Source organism: Scylla paramamosain, chromosome 42 (assembly GCF_035594125.1).
Source record: "Scylla paramamosain isolate STU-SP2022 chromosome 42, ASM3559412v1, whole genome shotgun sequence".
NCBI lineage: Eukaryota > Metazoa > Arthropoda > Malacostraca > Decapoda > Portunidae > Scylla > Scylla paramamosain.
In genome coordinates this window covers 2,962,501-2,972,500 of record NC_087192.1, presented here as the reverse complement: position 1 = coordinate 2,972,500, position 10,000 = coordinate 2,962,501, and the positions used below count along the sequence as shown (strand labels likewise).

Sequence of the window (10,000 nt, the reverse complement as noted above, 5' to 3'; positions counted from 1 at the left end):
TGCAAAGATATGACTCCTTTCTCGTGTTTCTCCTCTGCCCCGCGAGAGAGAGAGAGAGAGAGAGAGAGAGAGAGAGAGAGAGAGAGAGAGAGAGAGAGAGAGAGAGAGAGAGAGAGAGAAACTCCTTGGGGAAGATACAACTTTCTTTGGAAGAGATCGAGGGAGGAAAGAAAAGAAAGAGGAAAGGAGGGAGAGAAGAAGAGAGGAGGTCGGGGAGGGGTAGGAGGTTAATCTGTATAGAGGGGGAGAGAGAGAGAGAGAGAGAGAGAGAGAGAGAGAGAGAGAGAGAGAGAGAGAGAGGGCGGTGGCCTCTTTTCGTGTGTGGGAGAGAAAGGGGTCTCTTGGGGCATGGGAGAGGAGAGAGAGAGAGGAGGGAGAGAGGGAGGGGAGTGGAGGGAGGGAGAGGGGAGGAAAGACTGCTTTGGACGAGGGGGAGAGAGATCCCTCTTGTGGGGGATTTGAAGGGGAGTGTTTTGGGAAAAGGAGAGGGAGAGGGAGAGGGAGAGGGAGAGGGAGAGGGAGAGGGAGCGGGAGAGGGGGGAGATGAGGCTTATTAGGGGATGAAGCTCTTTATTATTTTAACGCATTGAGAGAGAGAGAGAGAGAGAGAGAGAGAGAGAGAGAGAGAGAGAGAGAGAGAGAGAGAGAGAGAGAGAGAGAGAGAGAGAGAGAGAGAGAGAGAGAGAGAGGTACTTATCCTAATTTACATCTACATATCCATAGGTGTCTCGTGTCTCATCCTGGAAGCAAATAAGCAAATGAAATGAGAGGAGAGGGAAAGAATCAACATAAAGAGATTAGAAAATGTAACCACGTGTTTTAAAACAGAACCTCACCGAGAACTGAACTTTTGCCTCCGAAAATATGAACATAAGAACACAAAGGAAGCTGCAAGAACCAGTCAGGCCTACACATGGCAGTCCCTTTAGTAACGTAATTGTATTGTGTTAACTGTACTATGACTACTGTAAATAGATGAATAAATAAAGAGATAAATTATTCGAAGTAACGTAGAATACCACGAAAAGAGATGTTACAGATGTTATGAAGGACTCAGCAAGTTAACCCTTTCACTGAATAGGTATACTCCTCCCACAGACAGTCCCTTGCAGTTTTCTGAAGACATCTATTCTTTTTTTTTGTAGTAAAGCCTGTTAAAAGGTGTTTAAAAAGGTGTGTATAAAGGTGTTATAGATGTTATGAAGGACTAAGCAAGTTAACCCCTTCACTGATAGATATTCTCCTCCCACAATCCCTTATAGTTTCTAAGACAAGTATTTATTTGTAGTAAAGCCTGTTAAAAGGTGTTAAAAAGGTGTTAAAAAGGTGTTAAAAGGTGTTATAGATAAATGTTATGAACGACTAAGCAAGTTAACCCCTTCACTTCCCACAATCCTTATAGTTTCTAAGACAACCTTTTTTTTTGTAGTAGAAGCCTGTTAAAAGTTCCTGTAGCCGAGGAAAACACAAAATTAATCCTTTATTGCTTCTTTATTTTATCTGTCCATGCAAACTATATTTCCATACAGATTTGAATGTTACGCAAAGAGAACGACAGCAGTAAAAGGGTTAAAAACACAGTAATCCCTTTCATGATAAACGGATTAGGTTCGTGCAAAAAGTGTTCGTTAATCCCTTGACTTCTATTTGTCACACTTCGTCTTAATTGCAAACCACTCGTGATGTCTAATTATGTATGTAGACATTATGTAGGGAAGACGCTAGAGAGTTATTTCAGTTATTTCATCCTCTCTATTCTTTCCTACACGTGCTTGTGAAGGTGTTGTGTTTTGCCTCTCACGTTAGGAATCGTTGGATATCGCAATGAAATGGTGAACTGAACTTTCGTTGTGTGAACCCATTACATATATCATAGGTTTCAGTGGGGGTTTACTTTCCAGATTTCTTACTTATCCTTCCATCCACTCGTATTCGTATTGTGGCGATTACAAGTCAATGTTTAATGTAATGAGAGAACAGCGAGAAGACAGGTTTGAATATAATTACGCGAGCGAGTCTTGCGTATTATTAATGTATTATTCACTACAGACACATCAATGTTAACGGATTCTTATAACGGTTTCTTTATGAACTCTTTATTATTAACAGTGGTGAATTGATTTGATTGTTTATTGTTATTTTGTTAGGGATCTGGACTATAAAATGAATGGATTACCGGGAACGTTTATCATTATCATCACTACTTACCTGTCAACGGATTATACAAACGTTTATTTTCTAACGTTATCACAGCAGACTAATGAATGGATTCTTGTAAACGTTTATTGTCATTTTGTTAGAGGTCTGGATGATAAAATGAACGGATACTTAGAATGTTCATTATCAACATTACTTACCTATCAAAAAAAAAAAAGGTGAATACTTATGTGATTTGATCCTAGACTAGATTCATGCGGTTGATATATAAATGAATTCTGCGGACGTTCATCACCATTAGGCGTCACCAGCGTGGATGTATGAGTGAATCCTACGACTTTTACCATTGTTATACATCAGAGGCACGGCACATGTTGCTTGGTTAGGGGACAAGGCGAGACTGACGTGGTTTGGGCGTGTCAAGAGGAGAGACTAAGATTTTATTTTATTTTTTTTTTTCATGCAAGAGGGAAACAAAACGGCTGAAAAAAAAAAAAAATTCCCGTTGAAGGTGCAAATCTCAAAAAAAATAAATAAAATCAAGAGAACTGTCTGAAATGATGAGGAAAAGTGTCTTGAAACCTCCTCTTGAGAGAATTCAAGTCATAGGGAGGACGAAATACAGAAGCAGACTGAGAGTTCCAGAGTTTACTAAAAAAATAAATAAAATTAAAAAAAAAAAGGTATGAAAGATTAAGAACACTGGTTAACTCTTGCGCTAGGAAGGTGAACAGACTACAGATAAGAGAAGAAGTAAAAAATTTTGTGCAGCGAGGCCACGGGAGGAAGGGAAGGCATACAGTTAGCAAGATCAGAAGAGCAACTAGTTTGAAAATAGCCATAGAAGACAGCAAGAGATGGAGGAGGAAGGTGGAGACTGATCAACCCAGCTGGAGAAAGAGAAGACCTAAGAGAAGGTTTACGGATACAATAACAAGGAAAAGAGTCAAGTAGTGTTGTGAGACCCGTTGTGTCACCTCGAATCCTTTCACCTCACCAACTTTTAGAAGGTTAATTGACTGACTACTGGCTAACTGATCAACTGACTACTGGCTAACAGATTGATTGATTAATTGATTAGTATATTTTGACGATGCAACAGTGAGATCATTATGAGAGAGAGAGAGAGAGAGAGAGAGAGAGAGAGAGAGAGAGAGAGAGAGAGAGGAGAGAGAGAGAGAGAGAGAGAGAGAGAGAGAGAGGTGTATTTTATGTGTGCAGATGTGTGTTTTCCCTCCACCCCTCCTTCCCTTCCTCCATTATTTACTTATTGTGTCAAATTTCCTCCATCAATCAATTTTTCACACGTCTCTCTTTCTCTTCTCGTTATCTCCGACTTCCTCCTCCCCTCCCTCCCTCCCTCCTGCCCGCCATCGATTAGTGACTCTGCACTTTGAGAGAGAGAGAGAGAGAGAGAGAGAGAGAGAGAGAGAGAGAGAGGAGAGAGAGAGAGAGAGAGAGAGAGAGACGGGGGGGGATGACACCCTTGGGAATATCGGTTTTCAGTAAACAGAGAAGGCAGGTGAGAGAGAGAGAGAGAGAGAGAGAGAGAGGAGAGAGAGAGAGAGAGAGAGAGAGAGAGAGAGAGAGAGAGAGAGAGAGAGAGAGAGAGAGAGAGTAGTAATACTGGTAATTGTAATCATAATAGAAGAAATAGTAGTAATAGTAGCAGTAGTAGTAGTAGTAGTACTAGAAGTAGTAGTAGTAGTAGTAGTAGTAGTAGTAGTAGTAGTAGTAGTAGTAGTAATAATAGTGGCAGTGGGTGCTCATTTCGTTGCCTGTAGAAAGATAATTATGATGTTATATATTTTCTCCCTCTCACTTTTTCTTTTTTTTTTTTTTTTGTCGAATTCAGCCAAACTTTTCTGTCACTCTGAAATCCCGAAAATAGAGCAAAAAAATGTTGTGACTCTGGTAAAAGGTTTTTGTTATTTTTTTGAAACACTCGACAAGTTTTCTCTCTGTGAAGTCAACCTTTTTTTCTTTTTTTTCATTTTTCGTCACAGCATTTCTCTTCCTTTTTCACTTATTTTCTTCTCATCTAGGAAAATTTATAAGTGTATCTAAGTGTGTCTGCGTAAGTGTGTGTGTGTGTGTGTGTGTGTGTGTGTGTGTGTATTTAATAGTATACTCGCTACGCACTTTATTTTTTGGAGTTTCATTCATCAACATCTACATCTTTGCACACTCCATACTACTTCTTATTTACTTATCTATTTTACTTTTATTTATTTATTTATTCTTTTTTTTTTTGGCAGTAGTTTATTTATTATTGTTTCATCTTTATTTCATTCATTTTCTATTTATCCTTTTAATATTTTTTTTTTTTTTTTTTGCTTTTATTTATTTATCTCATTTTGAAGATCACCGTACCTTACATTTTTTTTTCTTTCTTTCTTGTAATCCTTTTAAATTTAAACCTGCTATTCATTACCACCTCAAGTCTGTCATTCCTCTCCTGCCCACTTTTATCTCTTTATTTTTCATTATCTTCTATTATATTTCACTGATTCATTTATTCGTTTCTTTATTCTTTTCGTGTTTTTTTTTTTACCATTTTTCTTTTCCTTTTTTACTGTACGATAATTGGCAAGGCGGGGTATAACGATTTGCATCTACGTAACGTTTTTTTCTTTTTCTTTTTTTCATACTCATTATCCGCCTTTACACGAACGATAACCTTAAACATAAACACAGTAAAACAGTAAATAAAATCATAGTAACAAAAAAGAAAAACAAAAACAATTCCTTTTTATAGTTATGTATATATGTATGTATGTATGTACGCATGTATAAAGGTAAACAGATAGCCACACCAAAATATCTTCTCTCTCTCTCTCTCTCTCTCTCCTCTCTCTCTCTCCTCTCTCTCTCTCTCTCTCTCTCTCTCTCTCTCTCTCTCTCGACAGGTAGATAGATAGATAGATAGATAGATAGATAGATAGACAGATAGATTAAAAGATAGATAGATAAATAGATGCTTAATGTACTGATAGATGTATGAGATTCATTCATTTAAACATCTCTCCATACATACATACGTACATACATAAATACATACATGCATACAATCTTGCAAAAATCAAATCATTATTATAAAACATATGAAGCAAGTTTCTATTAACGATATAAGTTGTAATACTACGACTACTACTACTACTACTACTACTACTAATAATAATAATAATAGTAATAATAATAATAACAACAATAATAATAATAATAATAATAATAATAATAATAATAATAATAATAAAAATCCATCCTTACGTCATTTTAATTTCTTTTTGTTTCATTTTATTTTTCATTGAACGCTTACCAGTTTAAATTCCATCACATAATTGCTCTCTCTCTCTCTCTCTCTCTCTCTCTCCTCTCTCTCTCTCTCTCTCTCTCTCTCTCTCTCTCTCTCTCTCTCTCTCTCTCTCTCTCTCTCTCTCTCATCATACATTTCTTCCTTTCTGCTTTTTTTTCTTTTCTTTTTTTTTTCTTTGTCTCTTTACTTTCTTCGTTTTCTTTCTGGTAAATTTGAGAGTAAGCTGATCGATGTTGTTGTTGTTGTTGTTGTTGTTGTTGTTGTTGTTGTTGTTGTTGTTGTTGTTCTTCTTCTTCTTCTTCTTCTTCTTCTTCTTCTTGTCGTCGGTAGTGGTGATGGTAGTAGTAGTAGTAGTAGTAGTAGTAGTAGTAGTAGTAGTAGTAGCAGTAGTAGTAGTAGTAGTAGAGTAGTGGTTGTAGAAGTAGTGGTATTAGTAGTAACAACAACAACAACAACAGCAACAACAACAACAACAACAACAACAACAGACAAAATCAACAACAACAACAATAATAATAATAACAATAATAAAAATAATAATAATAATAATAATAATAATAATAATAATAATAATAATAATAATAATAATAATAATAATAATAAACTGCAGGAGGAAGTTTTTAATCCACAAATGCATGTCTGTCTGTCTGACTGTCTGTCCTTTCACTTGAATGCTTTCTCTTTGTCCTCCTCTTCCACCTCCTCTTCCTCTTCCTCCTCCTCTTCCTCCTCATCCTCCTCCTCCTCATCCTCCTGACCTTCCTCCATCTCTTCGTCTTCGTCCTCGTCTTCTTTCTTCCCCCTCATCCTTATCCCTCCTCTTTCTAACCCTCCTCCTCCTCCTCCTCCTCCTCCTCCTCCTCCTCCTCCTCGTCGTCGTCCTCCTCCTCGTCCTGTGTCCACATGTAACGCAATTTGGTCATTTTAATCTGGTGTTGTGGACTCCGTTCCATTAGCTAGATTGGACGGGAGGAGGGAGGGAGGGACGGAGGGAAGGAGGGAAGGAGGGAAGGAGAAAGTGAGGGAGCCGCTGCTTCTACTGCTGCTGCCACTGCTGCTGCTGCTGCTGTTACTACTGCTGTTACCCTCACACGACCACTCAGATGGCTTCCTTCCTTCCTTCATTCCTTTCCTTCATTTCTTCATTCCTTCCTTCCTTTTCTTTGCTTTTTTATTCTAAATATTTTTCTCTCTGCTATTTTTCTCCCTTCGAATGTTCTTCTTTTCTTCATTTCCTTTTTTTCTTTTCGTGGTTTTCTATCTTCCTTCTTTCGTTTCTTCCTTCCTTCCTTCCTTCCTTCCTGCCTTCCTTTCTTCCCTGCTGCCTTCCTTCCTTCCTTCCTTCCTACCTTCCTTTCTTCTTTTCTTTCATTTATTTTTTGTATTTCTTCTTTCTTTCATTTCTTCCCTCTCTCCTTCCTGCCTTCCCTCCTGCCTTCCTTCTTTCCTTCCCTCCTTCCTTCCTTCTTTCCTTCCTTCCTCTCTTCCTTGTTTTTGTTTTTCTTTCTTTCTTCTTTCTTTTCTTTCTTTTTTTAATTTTCTTTTTTTATTTCAATTTTCGTTGGAATCTTCTTTTCTACTTCCTTCCTTTTTTCTTCTTTCTTCTTTCCTTCTTTACTTTATTCCTTTCTTTATTCCTTCCTTCTTTATTTGCTTGTTTGCTTATTTACTTCTTTTGTTTCTTTGTTGTGTTTTCGTCTTGTTTTATTTCATATATTCACTTTATTTATCTTTTTTATTTTTTTTTTTTTTTAAGCATTCATTTCCCCTATCTTTTTTCTCCTCTTTTTTTTTTTCCATCTCCCTCGTTTCTTCATTCTTACCACACTTCCCTCCATCTTCCCCCCTTCTCTTCCTTTCTTCCTCCATTCTTCTGTTTCCTTTTCCCTTTCCTACCTTTACTTCCTTTTTCCTCTGTCCCCTCCTTTCCTCCGTTTTTCCCTCCCTCTCCCTCTCTCCTTCCCTCCTTCCCTCCATTACTAAAGCCAAAGTTACCAGTAATGTAAGCAACGTTGCAGTTTTGTGAGTGAATATAACTTTTCTCTCCCTTCCTTCCCTTCCTTTCTTCCCCTTCTCTCCCCCCTCCCTCTCTCCCTTCGTCTCTCCGCGTTCTCTTGTTTTCCATCTCTTTGTTTCTTCTTCTTCTCTCTCTCTCTCTCTCTCTCTCTCTCTCTCTCTCTCTCTCTCTCTCTCTCTCTCTCTCTCTCTCTTGTTCTTCCCTTCTCCACACGTATACACATAGATAGATAGATAGATAAAAAGACAGACAGACAGACAGACAAATAGATAGATAGATTCATTTATTCATTCATTTTTAATTCATTCACACATTAGCTGATTGATTCATTGATTGATCGACCATAATAAAATACAAGCACAAGATTGATTATTCACATCATTCAGGTTACGTCCCATAAAAGTCACGGGAACAAGATTTACAAGCAAAGGTAACTCACTACGTCAGACAAAGCAAAGAAAAGCAAAACACACTGGAATCTTATGGAGAGAACACAATCTAATCGCTCAGCACAGTCAACACACACTATGGGAAACAAAATCTAATCGCCAGCACACACTTACGAAGATTCAAGAGTAAGATCAAGATACAGCAAGGGATAGAAGGAGCAGGGGAAGTAGATAAATAGCGTGGGAGGCCAATAAATGCCCTAATAGTGAAAACATCGTAGGAAAACTTAAATATCTATACATATCAATGAATAAAGAGGCCAAAGGAAAATGTAACTAGGCTTATATAACGTGTGAAGCCGTTCTCGAATACCGATTATGAAAACTTCGTAGAAAAATAAATAAAATGAAGGAAAGTATAATTACACGATGATATAGAAAATACAAAGAATCTCAAACACATGAAATCATAATAAAAAAAAATTTAAAAAAACGTGGAATGTAAAAAGATAAATAAATAGATAATAGTGGTATATTAGAATGACAAGGACATAAGAATCATTAGTGTTTCTCATCAATAAAGCATCCAGGAGGTCAAAAAAAATAAATAAACAAATAAATGAATAAATAAGTAAATAGTCAATGAACTCAACTGACATAAAAGCAACTTGGGAAAAAAAAAAAAAAAAAGAATTAAACCACAATAGAAAATTGTTCGTTGAAAGATTGTAAAATATTTCACAACACAAAAGAAAAAAAAAGACATATATATAAAACAAGTAAATATTTCAAACACACACACACACACACACACACACACACACACACAGTAGTAGTAGTAGTAGTAGTAGTAGTTAAGGGTGGTAGTAATGGCAGTAGGAGTATTAGTAGTAGTAAACAGAAGAAGGAGGAGGAGGAGGAAGAGAAGGAGGGAAAGGAGGAGGGAGGAGGAGGAGGAGGAGGAGGAGGAGGAAATCTCTCTCTTTCCCCTCCCTTCATTCTTCTCACCCCTATCGTCAACTTGTCCCTTCCCTCTTCATTCTTCTCCCCCTCCCACTCCCCCTTCTCCCCCCTCCCCTCTCCCCGCCTTCTCCCGGTGATTACCTCTGCGTGCGTGCGGGCGCGGCGGCACTCCCTCAGTTAGGTCATCTCAGCGGTGTAATTTGAGGTCCTGCCCACACCAGACAGGCGACCGTTTGACTAGAGGAGCAGGAGGAGGTGGAGGAGGAGGAGGAGGAGGAGAAAGAAGAGGAGGAAGAGGAGGACAAAAAGGCAGAAGATAATGCAAGGTGGAAGCGAGCAATAGGTGGAGTTAGAGGACTGAAATGAGGGAAGAAGAAGAAGAAAAAGAAGAAAAAGAAGATGAGAGGGATGGAAGAAAAAAAAACAAAGAAGAACAACAAGAACAGGATAAAGAAAATAAAGAAGGTGAAGGAGGAGAAGAAGGAAAATGAGAAAGAAGAAGAGAAAGAGAAGAGGATAAACGATCGTGTTGGGGTTAGAAGAAGAGGAACAAGTGGAGGAGGAGGAAGAGGAGGAAGAAGAAAAGGAAGAGGAGGAGGAAGAAGAGGGAAAGGAAGAGTTATGAGGGAGGGAGGGAAGATTACATACCCTTATATAGGAAAGGAGGTGAGGAGGGAGGAGGAGGAGGAGGAGAAGGACAAATTGAAGAGAGGAGGAGGAGGAGGAGGAGGAAGAGGAGGAGGAAATTATATATGGCAAGTGAAGAAAAGTGTATCTATTTCTCACACTGTTTTCCCTCCATCCCTCCATTCCCTCCCTCCATCCCTTCCCTCCCTCTCTCTCATTCTTCCCTCCTCTCCCTCCCCCTCTTCTCTCTCCCTCCCTTAAAATAGATTACTAGGAAATGGTTAGAATAAACACGAAGTCTGATAAATAGTGTGAAGAAGAAAAAAAGAGGAGAGGAAGGGAATAGAGAAAAATAGATGCTTAGGGAGCAATGGAAGGAGGAAGAGGAGGAGGAGGAGGAGGAGGAGGAGGAAGGAGTAACATGAACAACAACAAATAGCAAACAAACAAACAATTCATCACACAGAATAAAAAAAAATAAAAAAACGAAACAAAAAAAAGGAAAAAACAGAAGAAAGTAAAGAAAAGGGA

At 38.3% G+C, this 10,000-nt stretch overlaps 1 long non-coding RNA gene across 1 annotated transcript in view; it reads left to right on the top strand.

Moving 5' to 3' along the window:
- LOC135093359 (uncharacterized) overlaps positions 1 to 1,109 on the top strand; it is a 9,474-nt gene extending 8,365 nt beyond the window's left edge. Inside the window, exon 3 of the long non-coding RNA XR_010263324.1 lies at positions 724 to 1,109. This is a non-coding gene — a long non-coding RNA (uncharacterized LOC135093359). The remainder of the gene's footprint in view (positions 1 to 723) is intronic.
- The last annotated feature ends 8,891 nt before the right edge of the window (positions 1,110 to 10,000 follow it).